Raw genomic sequence first — 22,191 nt, 5'->3', positions numbered from 1 at the left:
TCGTGGCCAAAAACCAAAACATAAAACAGAAGCAATATTGTAAGAAATTCAATATAGACTTTTAAAATAGTCTACATTAAAGAAAATATTTTTTCAAAAATGTAAAAAAAAATTTTTTAAAGAAAATTATGTTTCTGTATTACATTTCTATAAGAAATATCAACAAAAGTGCATATTGTTTTTATGACTGGCTTTAACCAATCAGTCAATAGACAGTCATCAGAACCACGTTTTCATGCTGTAAAATGAATAATAAGCTCATATAGTTAGCAGGGCTGAGTTTGAACTCCCCTGCTCAAATGTGCAGAGTCTAGTGTGTGACTCATTTTTCCCTCCTGCACATCCATTTTCTCATTTGTAAGATAGAGACAATACCCTTTTCACAGGGTTATCATGAGGATTAAATGTGGCACTGGGGGAAAAAAAAAACATTTTGCTAATTATGAAATGCTGTAAAAACACAATGCGTTAGATTAATAAAAAGGAACCTGGGCTGCACTTACGCATGACCATGCCTCTTTTGTTAAAATCTCTTGGAGGCAACTGTCACGACCCAATAGAATGATAGATTAATTTGGCTGGAATGAGTTTTCTAGCTCCTGGCTAGAATAATCATAATAAATATTTAATGTGGCATCTTTATAACTCTTTTTTTTTAATTCACCTTTATTCCCCTTGGATCTTTACACATTTTTCTCCTCATAGCTGCTGGATAACTTAACATTTTTTTTCCTCAGTAAGACCTGGGATATGAGGAAATTGGGCTTTCTTATTTCCTTTCTCCCACCATCCTTCTCCACTCAACATATCATATCTTGATCTACGTCCGCATTCACAACAGACTTGAGCTGTCTCTCATGCTGGTCCCTGCTTCTTCTCCAACACATCACTTCCTATTTACCAGGACGACGCTGTAAGTCACATCAGATCCTGCCTCGGATACAGCGGCTTTCACACATCACTGTCAAAGTGCTTTTCATGATAGCGCGTTTCTCTTACTGCCAGCGACGGAAGAGCTCTTGAAGGATTGCGAGCCTCTTTATGACAGCATCTGCCCTCCAACAAGGAGCCCACACTGTATTGTGGAGCCTGGTCTCCATAAACAGTGACCGTTCATTTGGGTCAATAAACCTTTACAGGGCACTTAGTGCCACAAGTCATGGCACCAGAGGAATAAGTCAGAATTCTTGCCTTCAGGAAATTTAGAGTTTAACAGGAAAGGTAAGAATCAACACAGAAAAGTCTAACAAAGGTAGAACAGACTTCTCAGGATATGCAAACACAACATGATAAAAAAAGGAAAAAAAAAAACCCTGTCCAACTGGTCCACCTGAACTCGGCTACAAATTTCTTTTCTGCATCTTCTTACAAACATTAAGCAAGATCTTTTCAGAGCATAAATCACAAAGAAGTATTAACCCATTTGGATCACCTGGATTTTTGATAAATCCTCCCGTGGTATTTTTTTTTTTCCCTTTGAAATCATTTCAATTTAAGTGTGTCACCAAGACACTTAAGTTACTCCAAAATTCTGGCAAAATGTAAATTTGTAGGGTAGCATTAACACATTCAGTTGAATCTGTTTTGTTTTTACTTGTAGAAACCCTTAATACTTTTGTTATAATACTTATAATATAGAATATAGTACCATATAATACTTACAGCTCTCATTTTATCAGATTCTGTTTCTTAATTTTCATCATATTTTTAATATGCAATTAGCTTCTACTTACATGAAAATTATTTTAGCTTATTTTAACTGATTTACTGCAAGCCAATTCATCATCTAGTACAGTTACCATTATTCTTCTTAAATGTCTTTTCTCACTGTATACTGGCACTAAAAAGACTTTCCATCTTTTATTGGAACTCATAGTCTCCCTTTTTCTGGTCCTCTTCTTGTTCCCAAACATACTTTTCACATTGTGATGACAAAGGACTGTAAATTAGCACACACATTCCTATGCCACAGAAATGTTAAAACCTGTTTTCAATTATATCTGTTGTTGCTGGTGATTTTTCCCTCTTGAATGATGTTGTATATATATGAGAACACTCCCTCAACTTAAGTACTGCTCACCGTGGGCACCCTCTCCAAAGTCTCCAGGCAAATATTAAAATTCCCTTGTGCACCCATTCACTTTAGACATGCTTTAACTAAAGAGCTTTTAATATGATACAGTGTTCAGGAGTGTGATGTCTATGGCATGACTAGACTGTCAGGACTGGTCACTTTTTGTCAGCAGCCTGGTGACTCCCTCTGGAGGCAGCCTCCACCCTTCCCCACTCACCCAGTGCCTGGCGCTGACATGTACCCCTTCTCACTGGCCTCCATCTGGACTTGGAGAAGGAGGCATCTGAAGGAGATGGAAGAAGGAAATGGAGCAAGGTTGGAGCAATGTCTCTGTCAGCTCCTGCTGCCATAACAAAAATACCATAGTCAGGGTGGCTTATATAAACAGACATTTGCTTCTCACAGTTCTGGAGGCTGGACAGCCAAGATCAGGTCTTCAGCAGACGCAGTGTCTGGTGGGGACTCTCTTCCTGGTTCACAGACGGCATCTTCTTGCTGTGTCCTCCCTTGAAGGGAGGGACAGGGAGCTCTCTGGGCTCTCTTCTATAAGGACACTGATCCCATCCTGGGAGCTCCACCTCCTGGCACCATCACCTTGGGGGTCAGGACTCAACATATGAATTTGCGGGGAAACACAGACATTCGGTCCATGGCAAGACTTCATCCTCTTGAGAGGGTAACAGGCAGGAAGGCCAGGGGTCTCCAAATGGAGGAAATAGGCTGCAAGTGTCACACATTTTTTTTCTCTCTTAAGCAGCAGGAGGAAACAAACTAGTGATATATTTTCTCCCCTTCTCTATACAAATTTAAAAAGAGGTTTCTCTTAAAAGACTGTTTCCATAATGACACCTGGTTCCACCTGAACTTAACTCTTCTCAAACCTTGAGCTAACCAACACATTTTTCTTACGGAAATGTTTGTCTTAAGCTATGTTAATGTCCTATGCATTTACCCCAGACTCTGTCTCCAAGTCCCTTTGTGTAAAGGCTCAGAACTGACTTGACAAACCAGTATGTTATACTCATACATTGTTCTCTTAATCTATGTTAATGAAACTATATATTTGTATGGGAATCTGCCTTTCTTCAAGATTCATGTCAATCATTTTATGGCCTGAGATGACTCACCTGGTGCCAAGATTATCTCAAAATGCATCTTGTGGATGAGGGGCCTGGTGCCATTCTCTGAGTTTTGAGACATTTCCTTCCTTTTAATTAGCAGACTGCTACTAGCTATATAACATCCAGCTAAAGACTAGCAGGGAGGTATTCTTCTGTCCCCTCTTGATGTCCATGTCAGAAGCTTTCTCTATCTCCTTTATACATTAATAAAACTTTATTACACAAAAGCTCTGAATGGTCAAGCCTCATCTCTGGCCCCAGATTGAATTCTTCTCCTCCAGAGGCCAAGAATCCCGGCATGTTTCATGGTGCAGCAACAACCATTCACTCTCCCCTCTATGTGGGAACTTGCTGGAATTCCACAGAGGTTGAGTGGCCTTCTCCCTACAGCTGGACTGACTCCAAGTTACCTTAACCCTGACCACCAGACTTGTTTATCTAGGGGGTCACTAGCTCCATTCTTACAAGTCTCTGACTGCCTTTTGTTTGCTTTTTCTCCTTACAACCTGTCCACACTTTTATAAACAGCTCCTTCATTAAATTCTTTCAAATACCCCATTGAGTGTTCCTACTGTCTCTTTTGGGGGACTCTTTCTTCTTTCTGATAGAACAAGTGACCAGCCCAGTGCCTGGCAGGTGGAACTGGCTTATTAGTTGAATGAAGTAAATAAAAAGACTTGCAATGTGACCATATTTCCTTGGGAAAAGGATATTGAAGAAAAGAGAATGGCCTCTAGAGTCACCCTCTACAGGATGGGAATAGGAGGTGATAGGGCAAACCAGAATGGTGTCAGATAAGCAACTTATTGGCTAAATTTAGGTCACCACCTTCTCAGAGGCAGAATCCTAAAGTAAAGAGTTGCACAATGGCTCACGCCTCTGACCTCGATTTTGCCTTTTTTAAAAATAAATCTGATCTGGAAAACATATATTTTGAAAAGTGGCCTATTTTATGACCCAGTTGGATTTCCTCAATGAACACATCAAAGACTAAGGTCAAGATAGAGAGTCTCTTCTTGACAGAGAGGGAGGGTGATGTGGTCCCCAGCACAGGAGACCTTGTAATGTATTTAAAGGGCTTAATAACACAGGGCCTGTCATGATACTAATTTTAATCAGTAAATGGGTCATTAGCAGATTAAATGGTCTAATTTCACCTTCTTGAGACAAATCCTCTGTTAAGACATAACGACTCCCACGAAGCCTGGCTAAAGTGTCCCTCTCTTGGGAACCAAGGCCTCCAGATGAACAGAGCCAAGTTATTAGGGCGGAAATGATCTTTCCCAAGTGGGTTGTCACGGGTCAAGGTGAGAGGGCCAGTCCCAAATCTGTCCCTTGTTACACAAAACAGTGCTTTTCCTCCCATGGAGGACAAGGTCTCTGAAATGCAAAGACATTTTTGTTTAAATTTTGTCACTTTTTTGGTAGACATTTGAAACCAATGCCATCTGAAGCCAATACTCTTGCTTAAAGAAATTACAAAGTTGTACATGTGTTCTCTTCCTTCTCAAAACCATATTTATTTTCTGCATGAAACAGAGCTGCCTGGAAAGACTTGAACTACAGTGGAACACCCAGAGTTATCTTCAGTTCATCCAAGCAGGACGTCACACCCAGGCTAGAGTCTGGTGACTCTTTAAGAATCCACATATTTCTGATATCACCTGACATGGTCATCCCAGCAGACCCTAAACATGTCTGAGAAAGTCAGTCACCCACTTTGATCCTCCATTTCTTCATTTATTAAAGGTTCCAGAACCTGTGACTACATTACATTGTAGGCGAAGGAGATTCTGATTCAGATAAAATTAAGGGACTTAATAAACTAACCCTAGATAGGGAGACTCACTTGGATTACCCGGGGGCAGCAAGGATGTGATCACAAGGGTCTTTATATATGAAAGACAGAGGCAGAGAGTCAGCCTCACCTAGCCCCAGGACCAGTGGCTTTGTTACCTCCCAGGACAAAGATGCTTGAGGGTGTGGTTAGAGGTACAGACCTTCAGATAGGAGATGCCTCTGGGCTACCTAGCAGTCATCTAATTACATGGGTCCTTACAAGCAGAGAAGCTTTACCATCTGAGTTAGACAGATGAGACAGAGAAGAAGGAGGAGAGACTGGAAGGTGAGAAGGACTCGACCTGCTGTTGCTGGTTCAGCAGATGGAAGAGGGCCTGAACCAGAAGTGCCGCAGTCCCTGGAAATCAGGTGCGGACAGCACTGTGAGTGAAGTGCTAATGACAGCCAGACAGCGCCGTCTCTATTCAGCTGCCCTGACAAAATGTCCTCTACCAAGGGGCATTCATCTACACCAGACATTCATCTCTCCCAGCTCTGGAGGCTGGACATCCTAGATCAAGGTGCCAGCAGATTCTGGGTCTGGTGAGGATCTGCTTCTTCCTGGGTCACAGGCAACATCTTCTCACGGCATCCTCGCCTGGAGGAAGGGGCAGGGGGGGTCTCTGTGGCTCCCTGATAAGGACACTAATCTCATCCTGGGAGCTCCACTCCTGTGACTTCATCACCCCCCAAAAGCCCCTACCTCCTAACACCATCACATCAAGGGTTAGGTGTCAACCTGTGCATGTGAGGGGACACAGACACTCAGACCACACATACGGCTGTAAGTGGAAGGAGTGATATGTTAGAGTTCGGTGATGACTTCGTGTCTCTTCGGTAGATCACTGTACTTTTGTGACTTGGAACATCTGACAACGTGTAAACCTGGTAGATGCCCATCAGTAGCTAATACTCCCCGAAGCTTAAAGAGCTGGCAGGCAACAAGCAAACACAAGAAACTTCAAGGGGAAAAAAACTCTTCAATACAATAGTGAAGGAGCTGGCCCAAGGCAGGTTCACTGTCACATGAATGAGGCCAGCTGTGAGAGCTCTGCGGGTCCCAGGGATGCAAGGTCAGCCACGTCCGCAGTAATATTTGCTGAACGTTCTGCGCCATCCACCCAAGGTGACCCCTCAACACGGGTGTGTCATCCTCAGATACAGGACCACCTGACACAACTCTGTGCTGGAGAAAGCTTCAGTCATTAATCAGGCATTTGTAACTCCCATTTTAGGCTTGTTAACCCTAATAATAGATTCAAAGAAGTGAAGAAATTACTTATATTACCAGGTTCTGTGTGAATCAGTGCTCTCTACATAAGACTCTTTTCTTCAACATGGTAACTGGGATAAAATAAAAAGAGAAGGAAAGCTGAGTCACTTTCTACTTTAATCAGTTTTTAGCAGAATTTTTAAAGATGAATTTCAGCTTCCCTGCTTGGTGCTGAGAGGAGTGGCAGGAGAGGCTGTTGCTGTGGAGATGAGGTTTTCAGCTGACTGGGACCACACTGATGTCTCTGATCACTAGGCTGCCATTAGCTTTAGCGGCTGCCTCTTTGCAGCCTCAAATATATATTTATTTATCTTGCTGTCACTTATATTTCGGAAGATCCACCACACTGAGCCTTCTCCATCTCACCCATAAATTTCCCTGAGGACGGCCTGCCTCCTGTGCTCCACCAACACAGCCATCGACCCCTCCACACACACAGACACATGGACACACAGAGACACACACAGACACACACAGACACACACAGACACACAGACACACACACACAGATACACACACACACACAGACACACAGACACAGACACACACACACAGATACACACACACACACACAGACACACAGACAGACACACACAGACACACACACACAGACACACAGACACACATACAGACACATATACCCTTTCTTCTCATGTTCCAGTTCATGGTAACTGTAAACCCTGTGTAAGTTTCACGTGTACAACATTATATTTCTACTTCTGTATACCCTACAGCAAGCTCACTAAAAATTTAATTTCCATCCATTACCCTTTGGAGGAGGAAATGGCAACCCACTCCAGTATTCTTTCCTGGAGAATCCCCATGAACAGAGAAGCCTGATGGGCTGCAGTCCATAGGACTGCAAAGAGTTGGATACTACTGAAGTGACTTAGTATGCTCACTCATCACCCTTTACCCATCTCTCCCTCCCCTGCCATCCCTCCCCTTATGGTAGCTACTACTTTGTTCCTTGTATCAACATGATTGTCTTTGTTTCACTTGGTTTCCTCATTTATTTAGGGTTTTTTTTTTGGGGGGGGGGGGCTTGTTTGTTTATTAGTGTTTTAGATTCCACATGAGTGAAATCATACAGCATTTGTCTTTCCCCATCTGTAAAGAGTCCTCTTGCAATGCAGGAGACCCTGGTTCGATTCCTGGGTTGGGATGATCCCCTGGAGAAGGGAAAGGCTACCCACTGCAGTATTCTGGCCTGGAGAACTCCATGGACTATATAGTCTGTGGGGTCGCAAAGAGTTGGACACAACTGAGTGACTTTCACATCTGACTTAGTTCACTTAGCATAATATCCTCAAGGTCCATTCATATTGCTGCTTTTTGTTGCTGAATAATATTGCATTGAATATATATATATATATATAATCTTTACCTATTCATCTGTCAACGGAAGCAGCAACTTAGTTCTGTCAGAAAAAAAAGACTTCCATTACACTTATAGTTGAACATTTTTAATATTTCCTATTGATTCCATAGTATTTATTTAAAAATATTCATAAATATTCTATCTTTATTGGAGATGATCAGACTTCTTACCTTGAACTCTGCTTTTTCCTATTTAACAATGCATTATTTTACTTGCATATGCTTAATATGTATTTGCTGGCTCTTTCATTTTTATCTTCTCTATGTTATTTTCTTATATCTCTTTATAAATAAATATCATGTTTCTTATTCCATATGAGAGATTTTGTCTTTTACTATCATGAAAGTGAGTACAGCTGGTATATCAACTGTCGTCATAGTTACAATTTCAGTTTCACTGTTTCATTTTCTTGCTATAAATTCTCACACTTTCCCTGCAGTCTGATGTGATTCTCAAGCCTTTCTGATATCCTCTTTTTGTTTTTTCCAACTTATTTGGAATTAAATGTAACTGATTTTTATCCTACAAATACAGAAAGCATGTTTAAAACTCCATTTTCCACCACATTGAGAATAATTGACTACACTGAGGCTCACTCTCTGTGCAGAAAACTTGGTTGTTTTATTACCTATTTCCCAAACACATTTAGAAATCCCATTGGAATAACCAGATTTATTGACCCAGTGATCATCAATATATCTCATAATATATTTATCTTCTATGAATGATATTTATATTTGCATAAAACTTACATTTTATGTTTACATAAATACAATGTGAATTTTTAGATTTATTTATATTTTATATTTTTGTATATATATTTTATATACATGTTATATATTTCACAAATATAATATAAATAGATAAATGTAAATATGTTACATTTATACAAAAATTCATGAAAGTTCAACAGAAATTTTTTTAGAATAACTTCTGTTTTTATTGGTCAAATATACAATGTTGTCGCTCCTATATCTCACTCACACCCAGATGAGCGTTTTGATGTGTTGTCTCTGAGACAGCTCCGTATCCCCATCTCTTATGTTACTTTTGGATCTGAGGATAATTTCCACAGCTGTTTCTTTCTGCAATAAACAATCAGCTGTTTTAATTCAGAAATCAGGTTTTTCTACTGAAAGCAGTATTTACTAAACTTAGTTTGTTCTGTTTTGATAGATGTAATATAATCTCAAAACTGAAGAGACTACAAATCATAGAGTGTGCTTTTTTTGCCCCTTTATTTTTCATATTCTGAGGTTATTTTAGTAAGAAAGAGAAAAAAGCAGAAAACAGGGGCCCCAACAGTCCTCTTACATCTTCGCGTCGCATCCTGGGCCTGCCATCAATCAGTCTCCTTTCTCCACGAGTCCCATGATCCTGGGACGTGAGCCCCAGGCCTCTCACTGCAGCTCAGACGTTAGTGTGTGCCAGCACTGGGTTTACCAGAATGCCAGCTCGGTATGGGCCTTCCTTGTGGCTCAGCTGGTAAAGAATCCACCTGCAATGCTGGAGACCTGGGTTTAACCCTGGGGTCGGGAAGATCACCTGGAGATGGGAAAGGCTACCCGCTGCAGTATTCTGGCCTGGAGAACTCCATGGACTGTATAGTCCATGGGGTCACGAAGAGTCAGACAGGACTGAGCGACTTTCACTTTCAACTCAGTATACAAGCCATTTTGTTCTGACCAAGCTGGAAAGCAGCCTCCTGAGTAGCCCCTTGGGGCTTTCTCCATGGACTGGACTCCCTCGTCCAAGCAGATGTGGACATAACTGGTGTAATCACCTTTTGTTTGAACAGTTCAGGGCTGAGTGACTGAATTCCTGCCCCTTCCCAACAGGTACAAGTAGATTTTTCTCTCTTCTGCTTCTTCCGCTCCTCTGGACCAACCCCAGCATGACTGGGGAGCAGCAAAAGGGTCTGGGATTGCCAGAGGAGCGGCTAAGCTTCCAGCCAGTGGCAGAGGAGATGCTGCCTGAAGCACAGAGCGCATGGGATGACAGGCGATGCAGACCGAGCAGGAATCCAGTCAAACAGCTGCCTGGAGAAAGAGGCAGCAAACACCCGCTCCAGACTCAGGATGGTGTCTAGGGCCTAGAAATGCACAAGATGAGCAGAGCCAGGTCCGAGGAGGACAGGCTGTGCGACGGACGTGGCTCGGGGCCCAGCCTCTCTGTGAAGGCCGTGCTCTGCTCCTTCATGGGGCTGCCTTCCTGCGTTTCCTGCCCGCTCCCCACAGATATCCCCTCCTTGCCAAGTCGGGCTGTCAGCCTCTCTGTCCCCTGTTCAGACCATGGCTCTTGCTCCCAGGACAGGCTCACAACCTGAGTATGCGAATGGCAGGAAGGCATTTGTGCCCCAACTCAAGCTTTGATGTCCTATTAAATCCACGTTTGCATTTTTTTTTTCGCAATCCCTCTCTGTAATACAATGTATTGATCAAAAAAGTGGTTTCTGTCCCTGGAGAGAAATGGAGCTAGGCGTCTGGCTTTTGTTTGTTTCTGTTTCCTAATGTTTTGTACTTTTGCATTATTCATGCACCCAGAGGCTCCACATGACGGCCACATTTTTATAAATTCCTCAAATAAATAAGTAATAGCCTACTTAGGAAGGCTCCTTTGGTTCACCCAGGGCTGTGGCTGCTCGTGTCTGATGAGGCACATCTGGCCATGCCAGCCAAAGGACAGGTGACAGCAGTGTCCCCGGGCGTGCTCCAAACATTGAAAGTAAAAATTATAATGTCCCTCCAAGCATCAGGTAGGTGTGGGCATCGCAGGGCACTTCGCTGTCCACCCTTCCTCCTCTGCTTTCCTGAGATATCCAGCTCACTCGTGAATTCTAGACAGCACACGGATAATTGAATGACGGGTGACCTTATGAAGGCTCTTTCATTCAGAAAAAATAAAGATATTTTTGTTAAAAAGCACTATTTTTTAACAACTGTTTGTCCTATGACCCATGAAGTTAATGGTAACTCCACAGAGATCTTGCAAGGGTTGATTCACTTTGGCAGACCGAGATAGAAAAGGAAGATAATTTTCCTCATTATGCTTTTGTTACTGAAGAAAGGAACAGAAGACGTGAATTTAGGTGCAAATCTGACATTAATTCTCTGGGAAATTCCTCAAGTCTCCAAGAGTCCAGATTCCCCTCCATCAACCTGTCACCTTCAGAACGGATGCTTGTATATGGACCACTGCATCCCTTTGCTGTCTACCTGAAACTATCACAACATTGTTAATTGGCTCTACTCCAGTATAAAATAAAAAGCTAAAGAAAAAAAAAACCTGTCACCCTTCACAGCTGTGTCTACCCCTGAGACACAGACCACAGCTCTGATGCCCTTATCCCACGTGACTTGCAATGAATAAAACTCATTTAAAAGGATTCACACTGCATTAAGATATCTTCTTCTCCGAAGTCTATCTTAGTCCTCTAATTGCAAGGGCAAATCTCCATGACAACCTGCTGGGTTGTCAGGAATCCAGGCTATGCCAGATTCTGTGGTTCTTCCTTCACTGGACCGCCCCAGGGGGGCGCCAGGCTTCTGGGCACTTCTGTCCCACCCCTTCTGGAAGCTTCACTTTATAAAGCACATTTTATGCATACGTCCCTCACTCTCTCCTTTGTGGTGAAACGCATTAAACTTTCCCTTAGTTTCACTTTGGCTTAAGATCAATATTTCGACTAAATTCATATCTTTGATATATGGCATTTCACGAGGAGAGTATAAGAAGTCATATATTATTTTGCTCTTAAGAAAAATGGGAATCTGATCTGGAGATTACCTGCTAAGCGGTTGTGAGGATTTATTTGAATTCCCCTAAGAACCTGTTAGTGTATAATTTGCTGCACAGGATTTATGACCCTCCCAGGAGATTTCATTCACCGCGTAAGAACATTTCCCTGACATGTCAGAGATGTGGCACCGTGCCCAGGAGTTTTGTGTATTCACGATGGGGTTGCCGTGGTGCTTCTTGTGAAGACTTGGCTACTCCAGGCGCACTTGCTTCAACGTGGGGACCACATGGCCCTTCCCCGCCAGGGAGCCCATCTGCGTCATCAAATTCATCAAATTGTGAAATCCAGCCCAAGTTGACCCCGCTGGTCTTTGTCCTCTCAAATCTCTACGGCGTTCATTTCAACAAAGAGGTCTCTGGCAATTGTGTCCCTGTCAATCCCAAACTCCCCAACTATCCCTCCCCACTTCCCCCTTGTAACCACACAGTCCTTCTCTAAGTCTGCAAGTCTGTTTCTGTTTTATAAATAAGTTCATTTGTATCATTTTTTTTTAAAGATTCTGCATAGATGACACTATACTATATTTCTGAATCATGGAAATCATGTAGGTTGGGCTCAACTTATTTAAGTAATTATCTATTTTTTCATTTTCAAGATACTTCTGGTCTAAATGTATCCCTTGAATCTAAGCCCCCAGTTTGCTTCTTTCTTGCCCCCAGCTACTGTGCCTCTGGAGAGTGAAACTGTCAACAGGTGGAATCTCCTGGATGGTGATGAGAAGCCCCACTGGCCTCCACTGGGTTCCCAGGAAAGATAAGTTCCAATAGGCCAACAACACGGCATTTGGTGACAACACTCAATTGAGGCAGGGCTTTGTGTCCCCGTCCTTAACCTGAGGGTCATGGACTAGATTTCTCCAAACTCTCCAGCAGCCCCAGGGTTAGAGTAGACACCACTCACCTGTGAACCTCTTTGGGGTTTCATGCAAAACCCAGATGTTACATGGGTCTTTCTTGGAAAGGAAGCAGCCATCCTGCTGATCCAGAAACTGCTGTTTCCCTCAGCCTCTCGCTTCTCTTCAGGGTGAGAGGGACCAGGATGCATCCCTCTCAGAAATAACCCCTCACATTTAGACCAGAAGAAACACTGGGAAGTGTTTCTAGATCACAGACCAGAGTGTTTGATAGATGTGAGGACACACTTGTCCAGATTGGAAAGTGCCCTGAGCTCTGGAAGACTGCCCTTGGGCTGACCCTTGTTCCATGGCCCAGTGGAGCCTCCAGAGCTCTTACTGGACTGTCCTTCTAACAAAGAGAGTGAGAGGAGAGCTGTCCAGGCTGTGATCCTGAGAAATCCAGATGCTTCCTCATGAGAGAGAGTACAGGACCACGCCTTGTGGCTCCGGCTGCCGTGGCCTGTGCCTCCGTCCGCCAGCTCCCGAGGTCCGGCCCCGACTGTCTGTCAGGGAGACGGATGGCAGCTCTTTTCTCCACCTCATTTCCAAGTGACTTCTTTTTTTCTGTAATTCATAAATCCTTACTTTCATGTGAGGCTTCTTTATGATACTTTATCAAATGCCTTTTGAAAGGCTCTCTAGAAAATAGAACCTGTGTCCTGCACTTCCTTCTCTCAGCTGTTTCCTCAGTAATGGAATCAATTTTTTAAAAGGGAGACACGCAGCGGGGCAGGACAGCTCTCGGGTACACTGTGCCTCCCCCATGCAGACCCCAAAGCTCTTCATGCAGACTCTGTGTAATTTACCCTCATCACGTACTCTCTGTGACAGGGAAAGATAAATTCTAGGTTCTTCCTGCCGTGAAAACCTCCACTTCCCTGAAACCCTTTAATAGGAGCTCTCAAAAATAATCCTACATCCCAAATTGGTAGGAAGCATAAGTTATCTTCCCATAATGACAAACGGCGGGGTGTCGGGAAAACACCTCTGAGACAGGGCCCCCCGAAATGTTGGCTTCTGAGTTCTTCTATTGCCTTGGCCTATGGAATAAGGGGCTTTCTCTTTTTTCAAAAAATATTATTTTTAAGCAGTTTTAGGTTCACAGCAAAATTAAAGGGAGAGTATGGAGGTTTCCAGGCTTTCCCAGTAGCTCGATGGTAAAGAACCCACCTGCCTATGCAGGAGACATAAGGGATGAGGGTTTGATCCCTGGGTTGGGAAGATCCCATGGAGGAGGAAATGGCAACCCACTCCAGTATTCTTGCCTGGAGAATACCATGGACAGAGGAGGCTGGTGGGCTATGGGGTTGCAGAGTCCATGGGGTTGCAAAGAGTCAGACACGACTGACGCAATGGAGCACCTACACATGCACACACCGATTTCCACACACCTTCTGCCACCACATGCATGCCTCCTGCCATCAACATCCCCACCAGATGGTCCACTCGTTATAACTGATGAACCTACATAGGCACATCATTATCACCCATGTCTTTTCAAGGCTTGATGGCACATTTCTTTTTAATGCTGAATAATGGCCTTTGTCTGTGTGGATCACAATAAATTGTAGAAAATTCTTAAAGCTATAGGAATACCAGATCACCTTACTGGCCTTGTGAAAAACCTGTATGCAGGTCAAGAAGCAATAGTTAGAACCAGACATGGAACAATGGGCTGGTTCAAAATGGAGAAAGAAGTACATCTTGGCTGTATATTGTCACCCTGCTTATTTAACTTATATACAGAATACATCATGCAAAATGCCAGGCTGGATGAAGCACAAGCTGGAATCAAGATTGCTGAAATATCAATAACCTCAGATACACAGATGACACCACCTTTATGGCGGAAAGCAAAGAGGAACTAAAGAGCCTCTTGATATAAGTGAAAGAGGAGAATGAAAAGCCTGGTTTAAAACTCAGCATTCAAAAAACAAAGATCATGGCATCCGGTCCCATCACTTCACGGCAAATAGATGAGTAAACAGTGGAAACAGTGAGAGGAGAGACTTTATTTTCCTGGGCTCCAAAATCACGGCAGATGGTGACTGCAGCCATGAAATTAAAAGACACTTGCTCCTTGGAAGAAAAGCTATGACAAACCTAGACAGTATATTAAAAAGCAGAGTCATTACTTTACCAAGAAATGTCCATCTAGTCAAAGCTGTGGTTTTTCCAGTAGTCTTACATAGATGTGAGCATTGGTCATAAAGAAGGCTGAGCACCGAAGAATGAACTTTTGAACTGTGGTGTTGGAGAAGACGCTTGAGAGTCCCTTGGACTGCAAGGAGATCCAACCAGTCCATCCTAAAGGAAATCGACCCTGAATATTCATTGGAAGGACTGATGCTGAAGCTGAAGCTCCAATATTTTGACCACCTGATGTGAAGAGCTGATTCTTAGAACGAACTCTCATGCTGGAAAAGATTGAGGGTGGGAAGAAAAGGGGGCAACAGAGGATGAGATGGTTGGATGGCATCACTGACGCAATGGACATGCATTTAAGCAAGCTCTGGGATATGGTGAAGGACAGGGAAGTCTGGCGTGCTGCAGTCCATGGGGTCGCAAAGAGACAGACACGATTGAGCGACTGAACAGTAACAACAAATATTCCATTATCTGATGGATCATTTATTTCCCCATCACCTACTGAAGGACAACTTGGTTGCCTCCAAATTTGGCAATTATGAATAAAGCTGCTGTACACATCCGTGTGCAGATTTTATTGCAGACATAAGCTTTAAGCTAGTTTGGATGTGATTGCTGGGTCATGTGGGAAGAGTGTGCTTAGTTTTGTAAGGAACTTCCAAACTGTCTTCCCCAGGGGTTGCTCCATTTCACATTCCCACTAGCAATGAATGAGAACCCCCAGTGCTCCACATTGTCACGTATTTTGTGTTGCTGGTGTTATGGATATTGGCCATTCTAATAGGTGTGTAATGTTTTCTCGGTACTATTTTATTTTGCATTTCCCTGATGACATAAGATGTGGAGCATCTTGTCGCATGCTTATCTGCCATCTGTGTACCTTCTGGTGTCAGGGGTCTTCACTTCACAGACCATAACCATAACCTGGAGACCACACCCTGTGCCTTGCCTGCCCTCCCTCCTGAACCCTGCCTGCCTCCATAACATCCCCGTTTGGAATTTTAAATACAGCGCTAGGCAAGGAGTGACTCCCCCTTGTATCACCACGAACCAATCAGAAGAATTCCATGAGCTGATCATACCTTCTTTGAACCATATATATAAAACTCCTCACTGCCCCCTCCCAGGGCAGGACACGCAGTCTTGAGGGCATAAGCCCACTATGGCTCCCTTTGCCTGGTATATTCTTTTCTACTTCACCCAAAACTCTGTCTTTTAGATACATTAATAATTCTATGTCAGGGAATAGAGGCTGGATTTGGCTTCAACGTTCACACACAAGGAGTCACACACGTGAGACCTTTCTCCTTAACTGTTCCTACATTAAGTCGGTCCATAGGAAGAGCGAACACTGTCTATATGCCCTAAAAAGAAAAGCCAAATTCAAATAGAATTCATTTATCTCACACTTTGGGAAGAAATACAAATATTTAAATTCACCTCTTGATAGAGAAACTTGAGAGAATTTTTTGAATAGCATTCAAGAACAGCCTCCACGTTAGCATTTATATGATAAGAACCTGGGACAACAATAGCACAGTGATTTGGGGTCAATTTTCCTTAAATATGTCTCCTGTAAGGTACTGAGCCCTTCTGACATGTGGAAGCCTGGAGACTGTGTCCTCTGAAAAGGCTGCATAAATTGAGGAGTGCTCACAATGAGGGCTGATCTGGTGTCTCCCACTCCTGATGTCTCAGTGGCCCATGGTTCTGGCTGATGGACCGTTCAGCCAGATCCCTGTCACAAAGGCAACTTCGCGAGGGGCTGGCCGCCTTCTCTTTATCAAACCCCTTTGTCAGAGCGTTATAATTTAGCTGTAAAAATCAGTGTGGGCCATAGCTCCATCTATACAAGCTGAGGAGACCTTCTTTAAAAGTCACTTAAACTTCATCTTAAAGCACTGGGAGCTTTAGAAGGTAGAAACTGGCAATGAGAAAAAATAACACTTTATCCCTTGTCTCAATTTTCTTAACCCAGATGTCTGGGAGGAAAGGTTGATATTTTTCAAAAGCATTTCTGACTCCAGGAAAAATACCTTCCTTCTAAAACTTCAACTATTTCTTTGGATGAGAACTCATTATTCAGAAGGAAATTTAAAAAAAAAAAGGGATATATGTACACGTATAGCTGGATTCACTTTATGGTTCAGTAGGAGCCAGCACAACATTATAAAGCATCTAGACTCCAATAAAAATTTAAAAAAATTTTTGCTATTTAGAATGTGTAATTGTTCATAAAGTGTCTACCCCAGCGCTCCCTTATCTTTCTTTCCATTTGACCGTGTCATGACTCAGCGCTTTCAAGAGAGTCCGGGCCCCCTGGGTTGATGTGACATGGCCCCATGCAGCCATCAGCAGAACCTGAAGACTTGGACAGACAGGAGACGGTCCTGACCCATGAGAAGCCCAAAACCTGCTTTCAGAGTCCCCCAGGGCACCTCAATTCCAGCCCCCACAGCCCCCCCTCAGCCACCTGTATGCAAAGGGCTACACGAATAAGCTCCCAAATTCATTGCTTATTGAATAAATTATCACAAAAAGCAACAAAACACTAGGAGCCTGACATCCTCTTTACATTGTTGTAAATCAGCTATCCTTTCGCTTCTGTTTCTGTTCCTACTCTTAGTTTTATTTATCCTTTTCTTTAATTTTTTAACACTAAAAGCACTTTGTATTGGGGTATAGCCAATTGATAATGTTGTGATAGTGTCAAGTGAACACCGAAGTGACTCAGTCATACATAAACATGCATCCATTCTCCCTCAAACCCCCCTCTCATCCAGGCTGGCACATAACAATTGAGCAGAGTTCCATGTCCTATACAGTAGGTATTTATCCTTTTTTAGAGTTAGAAGGGACCACAGAGGAGAACTTGATTTTACAAAAATCCACTCTCCGCTTCATATAACACACTTTGGCTAAACAGAATAAATAATGAGAAAATATGACTCACAGATGCCACATCTCCTTCAAGGGTTAGAAAACAGTTCATGCATATCCATTCAGGGATAAAAGTGTCTTGACCACAACTGGCCAAGGTAACATCACCTTGGAGATAATTTGTGGATTAGCAATTCTAGATGAACCTGCTTCTGGTTTTTATCCAGTCAAGTGAGAAAATGGGGTTAACCCTACAGTTCTGGGGCCTTAGGAGAGGGGAGGCCAAGTGTGCAGTGAGGTCAGGTTAAGTGGATCATCACAGCAGGTCTGGAGGTAGTCAGTATTCAGAATATTCTTTAGAAGTAGAATTCCTAATTACAGACTCTAGACAAATGACTCTTAGTAAGACTGATATTTAGAGTTATTCCCCCTCCCCCACCTTCATTCCAGCGTGTCCTGTCTGCAGCTGACCCCTGGAAGCAGAGACATTCCTCTGAGTTTAAGTTCTGTAATTTGCATTATATTGAAAACAACAGCTAGCTGTGCGTTTTTAAACTAAACACCCTTCCTGAGAGGATTTGCACCCCTCCACCCTCTCCCTTCCCAGCTGAGATGAACAAATTAAACCAGAGATACCGCCCTGGAAACCCCCCGTGACTCTGAAAGCCACCAATTGACCCTGCTCACCCAGAGCACTCTTGCTTTAGGAACCCCCCACTAACCACTAGTCATAATAATTTATTGATCCTGTAGCCAAAATTTGGGCTCTGTACTCCACACACAAACACACAGAGTTTCTTCTCCAGTCCCATGAAATGACCTGGAGCCTCATGCTTGTCCAAGGGTTTGGGGGGAAAAAGTGTGTGCACCAAAGTAGGGAAAAAGTGGAATGCTCATAGCAAACAGGAGGGGGAAAACAGGAAACAGTGACAGATTTTATTTTCTTGGTTTCCAAAATCACTGTGGACAGTGACTGCAGTCATGAAATTAGACACTTGCTCATTGAAAGGAAAGCTATGACAAACCTAGACAGTGTGTTAAAAAGCAGAGGCATCACCTTGCCAATAAAGGTATGTCTAATCAAAGCTTTGGTTTTTCCAGTAGTCATGTCAGATGTGAGAGCTGGACCATGAGGAAGGCTGATCACTGAAAAATTGATGAGTTCAAACTGTGGTGTTGGAGGAAACTCTTAAGAGTCCCTTGGACTGCAAGCGATAAAACCAGTCCGTCCTAAAGGAAATCAGTCCTGAATATTCATTGGAAGGAGTGATCTAAAGCTGAAGCTCCAATACTTTGGCCACCTGATACAAAGATCCGACTTATTGGAAAAGACCCTGATGCCAGGAAAGATTAAAGGGGAGAGGAGAAGGGGACAACAGAGGATTAGATGGTTAGATGGCATCATCAACTTGATGGACATGAATTTGAGCAAACTCTGGGAGATAGTGAAGGACAGAGGAACCTGGTGTGTTGCACTTTATGGGATCGCAAAGAGTCGGACACGACTTAGTGACTGAATAACAACAACTGGCTACGAGAAGGTTCTGACCTCATGAACTCCTTTCTCCCCTAAGGCAGTTATGGATCAACTATGGGATGGTGGGGAGACTGGTAGAGAATGAACAACCTTGATTGTCTCCTGAAGCTCTTGTTTTGGAACTGGAAAATCAAGCCTTCTGTTCTGAGTATGCCTCAGAAACTCCATGTGTCAAGTCTTAGAAAGTAACTTCCTGTGAATTACAAATTCACCATATCTACTCTTTTCGTTGACACAGAAGAGTTTTGTCTTCTACAATCTTTGGTGTCTTGTCACTGTGTCCTTATGGAGGAAGAAGGGAAGGACTCTCTGGGAGCTCTTTTATTTGGACATTAATCCCATCCTAGGAGCTCCACCCTTATGACCTCATCATCCCCAAAGACACCTTCTGACACCTGACCTTGTGGGTCAGGACTGAACACATGAATTTGAGGGGGATACAGAATTCAGTCCACAGCAGGAAATATAAAAGGGAAATAGGGATCTGAAAATATAATATCTGAGTGTAAGGGATACAACATTAGAAATAATTTATACTGAAATGTGAACATGTAATTTCACTGGAGTAGATCAGCAGTAGGGAAAAAAAATACTTGCATTTATAGTATTTTCTTTACTTGCTTTTTCCCTCAAAAATATCAGCTATAAAAAAATATCCTGTAAAAAATCTGAAAGACAGTGTCTGTGAACTGCGCCCTCTGGCAGCAGAGCCCCATAAATCCAGAGGTTGTTATGATGCCCAGGAGAGGTTGCCAGGTCAACAGGGAAAAGACAGGACCTGGGGAAATGATGCTTTTGTCAGAACCCTGGTTCCATTGTTGTCAGCCCCAGCGGGGTCTGTGAGAGCGGAGCGGGCAGCAGTGGACAGTCCTCGGTGCGTGGAGGCTGAGCACCATGCTCCTCTGTGACCTGAAATCCCACTGAGTTTCTAACTCTGAAAGCTTTCCTTCTTGCTATGTTTCAAACCTACGTCTCTGATTCATCGCTGGCTTCAGCCCAAGTCCTCCCATCTACTCCTCAGTGCCAGCGATGGCCACCACGTGCCACCCAGACAGTAGCACCCACTCCCACTCCCTCCAGGACCGGCTCGAGATGGGAGCCAAGTGCGTCTTGATCTGGATTCTGTGAGGCTGGCACATCGGCCTCACAAGACACACTGTCGGCTTTTCTCTGGTACAGAGCCTAGGAGACGATAGCAATCTACCCAGAAAGGGTTTATCTGTCCTGCCCAGACGGACAAAGCTTTGTCAGTCTCCCCGGGAAGGTTTAATCAGATGTCTTTGAATATGTGAGAAGGAATACAGCCCGCTTAATAAACATGTCTTGCTTAAAAACTCTTTGTAATAGCTCAAGATTTGTTTCCTTTTCTTCCCTCCACTTTTTTTTTTTTTGATGCCTTTGAAAGCCGCCATCTGAAGCGTCTGATGTCTGAACTTTCCCTGCTCTGCGTGCACACAGATGAGAAGAAAAGCCGCCTATTGTGAGCCTGCTCTTCTTTTTGGCGTGAGAGATAAGGCTCGGAGAAAGCTGCCACGCCGTCCTGAAATTTAAGAAGACATGCAACCCAGAAGCGCCCGGCGCTAGGCTTTTAGGAATGCTCTTATATTATTTATACGAAGAGACAAAGACACACACACACACACACACACACACACAAATTCCCCTTAGATGGGAGAAAATAGGGCACATCAACACCATGAACAAACTCATCAGCCACCGGGAGAGCATGAAAGTGAAGCAGACACAAGCTTTTTCTTAGGATGAAACTTTCAGGGCACCGGCTGTGTTGAGATGCAGAAAAGAATCATTGCTCTGGTTTGCTTTTGTCCTCCCTCGAAAACTGGAGCTCCACGTTCCCTACAAAGGTTAGTAAGAATCATGGACTGTTTATAGTCTCACACACACACAAAAATAATGCACATTGTGCTTCAAAACTTCCAACTGCCCAGGTTATCAACACTCACATCCCTAGATGCATGTCGTCCACCAGGGACAGTCCCTGGCTCGTGGACATCGCTGCACAGACATTTCTCACCATTGTGTCAAAACCGTAGGTTCGTGGTCCAGCTAACTTGGAGAAATGTGTCATTTCAGTTCACACACCTGCGACCTTGGCCTATGGACTTCATTCCTCTGCACCCTGGGCCCTGTCTGCCAATGGAGGACCACCTCACAGACCTGGGTGGATGTAAATGAGATATGAGAAGGAAACAAAAAAGGGCCCGGCGCTCACATCACATCCTTCCAAACGGCCATGCGCATCAGTGATATCTTTCCTCCCTACATCCTTCCATAGGCCAAAAGGATTCCCATTTGTCTAACATCTGGCCAGAAATGATTTCTAAACAGACGGGCTCAAATGGTCTGAATAACTTCCTTTGCCACTGTCAGCTCCTCTCTGATTTACAACGCATTCTGACACATTTTTGCATCAATTCACAAATCACCCTCTAAAACAACATTCCCTGGGAAACGGTGAATTTATGAGATGCTATCCTAGGCCAAAATGACTCAGACCGACAACGTGAAATTAATCGGCCCCCATCCATCTTTATGATAACGTCCTCTGCTCACGTGTGAGCCTCTGCCCTGTGAACGGAAGCTGGTGACCCTGATATATAGGAATGAGCTGTGAGTCCTCACTCATTGAAAAAACAGAGATGCTGGGTCTTCCCTGCTGGTCCAGTGGTTAAGAATCCGCCTGCCAGTTGAGGTGACAAAAGTTTGATCTCTGGTCCGGGAAGATCCCATGTGCCTTGGGGCAACGAAACCCAGGTCCCGCAGCTACGGGACCATGCTCAAGTCCGGGAGCCACCACAAGAGAAGCCACCGCAGTATGAAGTCCACACACCACACCTAGAGAAAGCCCATACACAGCAACGAAGACCCAGCACCGCCCAAAAATAATGAATGAATGAACACATTTTAAAAAAAAACAGGAGTGCTTTTATGTAAAATAGCACCGGATCTGGGGCAGTGATGTTGCTCTAGACGTGGTGACTCCTGGCCTTGCTCCCACCCCGCAGGTCCTCAGAGCTGATGCCATTTCCCAGCCGCCCTCACACCCGCAGTGTGACAGGACACGATGCTGTTCAAGGAGACAGCTGAGGTCACATGTGGCCTGTGGTGGTTCATCTCACATGTGGGCCTGACTCGGCTGACAGATAGCCAGCTGCTGGTAAGGCTACTTTTGGGAGCGTCTGTGAGGGGCTCTGGAAGAGGTCAGTGGATGGAATAAGGACGA

The sequence above is a fragment of the Muntiacus reevesi genome, chromosome 2 (assembly GCF_963930625.1).
Source record: "Muntiacus reevesi chromosome 2, mMunRee1.1, whole genome shotgun sequence".
NCBI classification, from domain to species: Eukaryota; Metazoa; Chordata; class Mammalia; order Artiodactyla; family Cervidae; genus Muntiacus; species Muntiacus reevesi.
The sequence above is the reverse complement of the archived record's forward strand: the minus strand, read 5'-3'. Positions refer to the sequence as shown.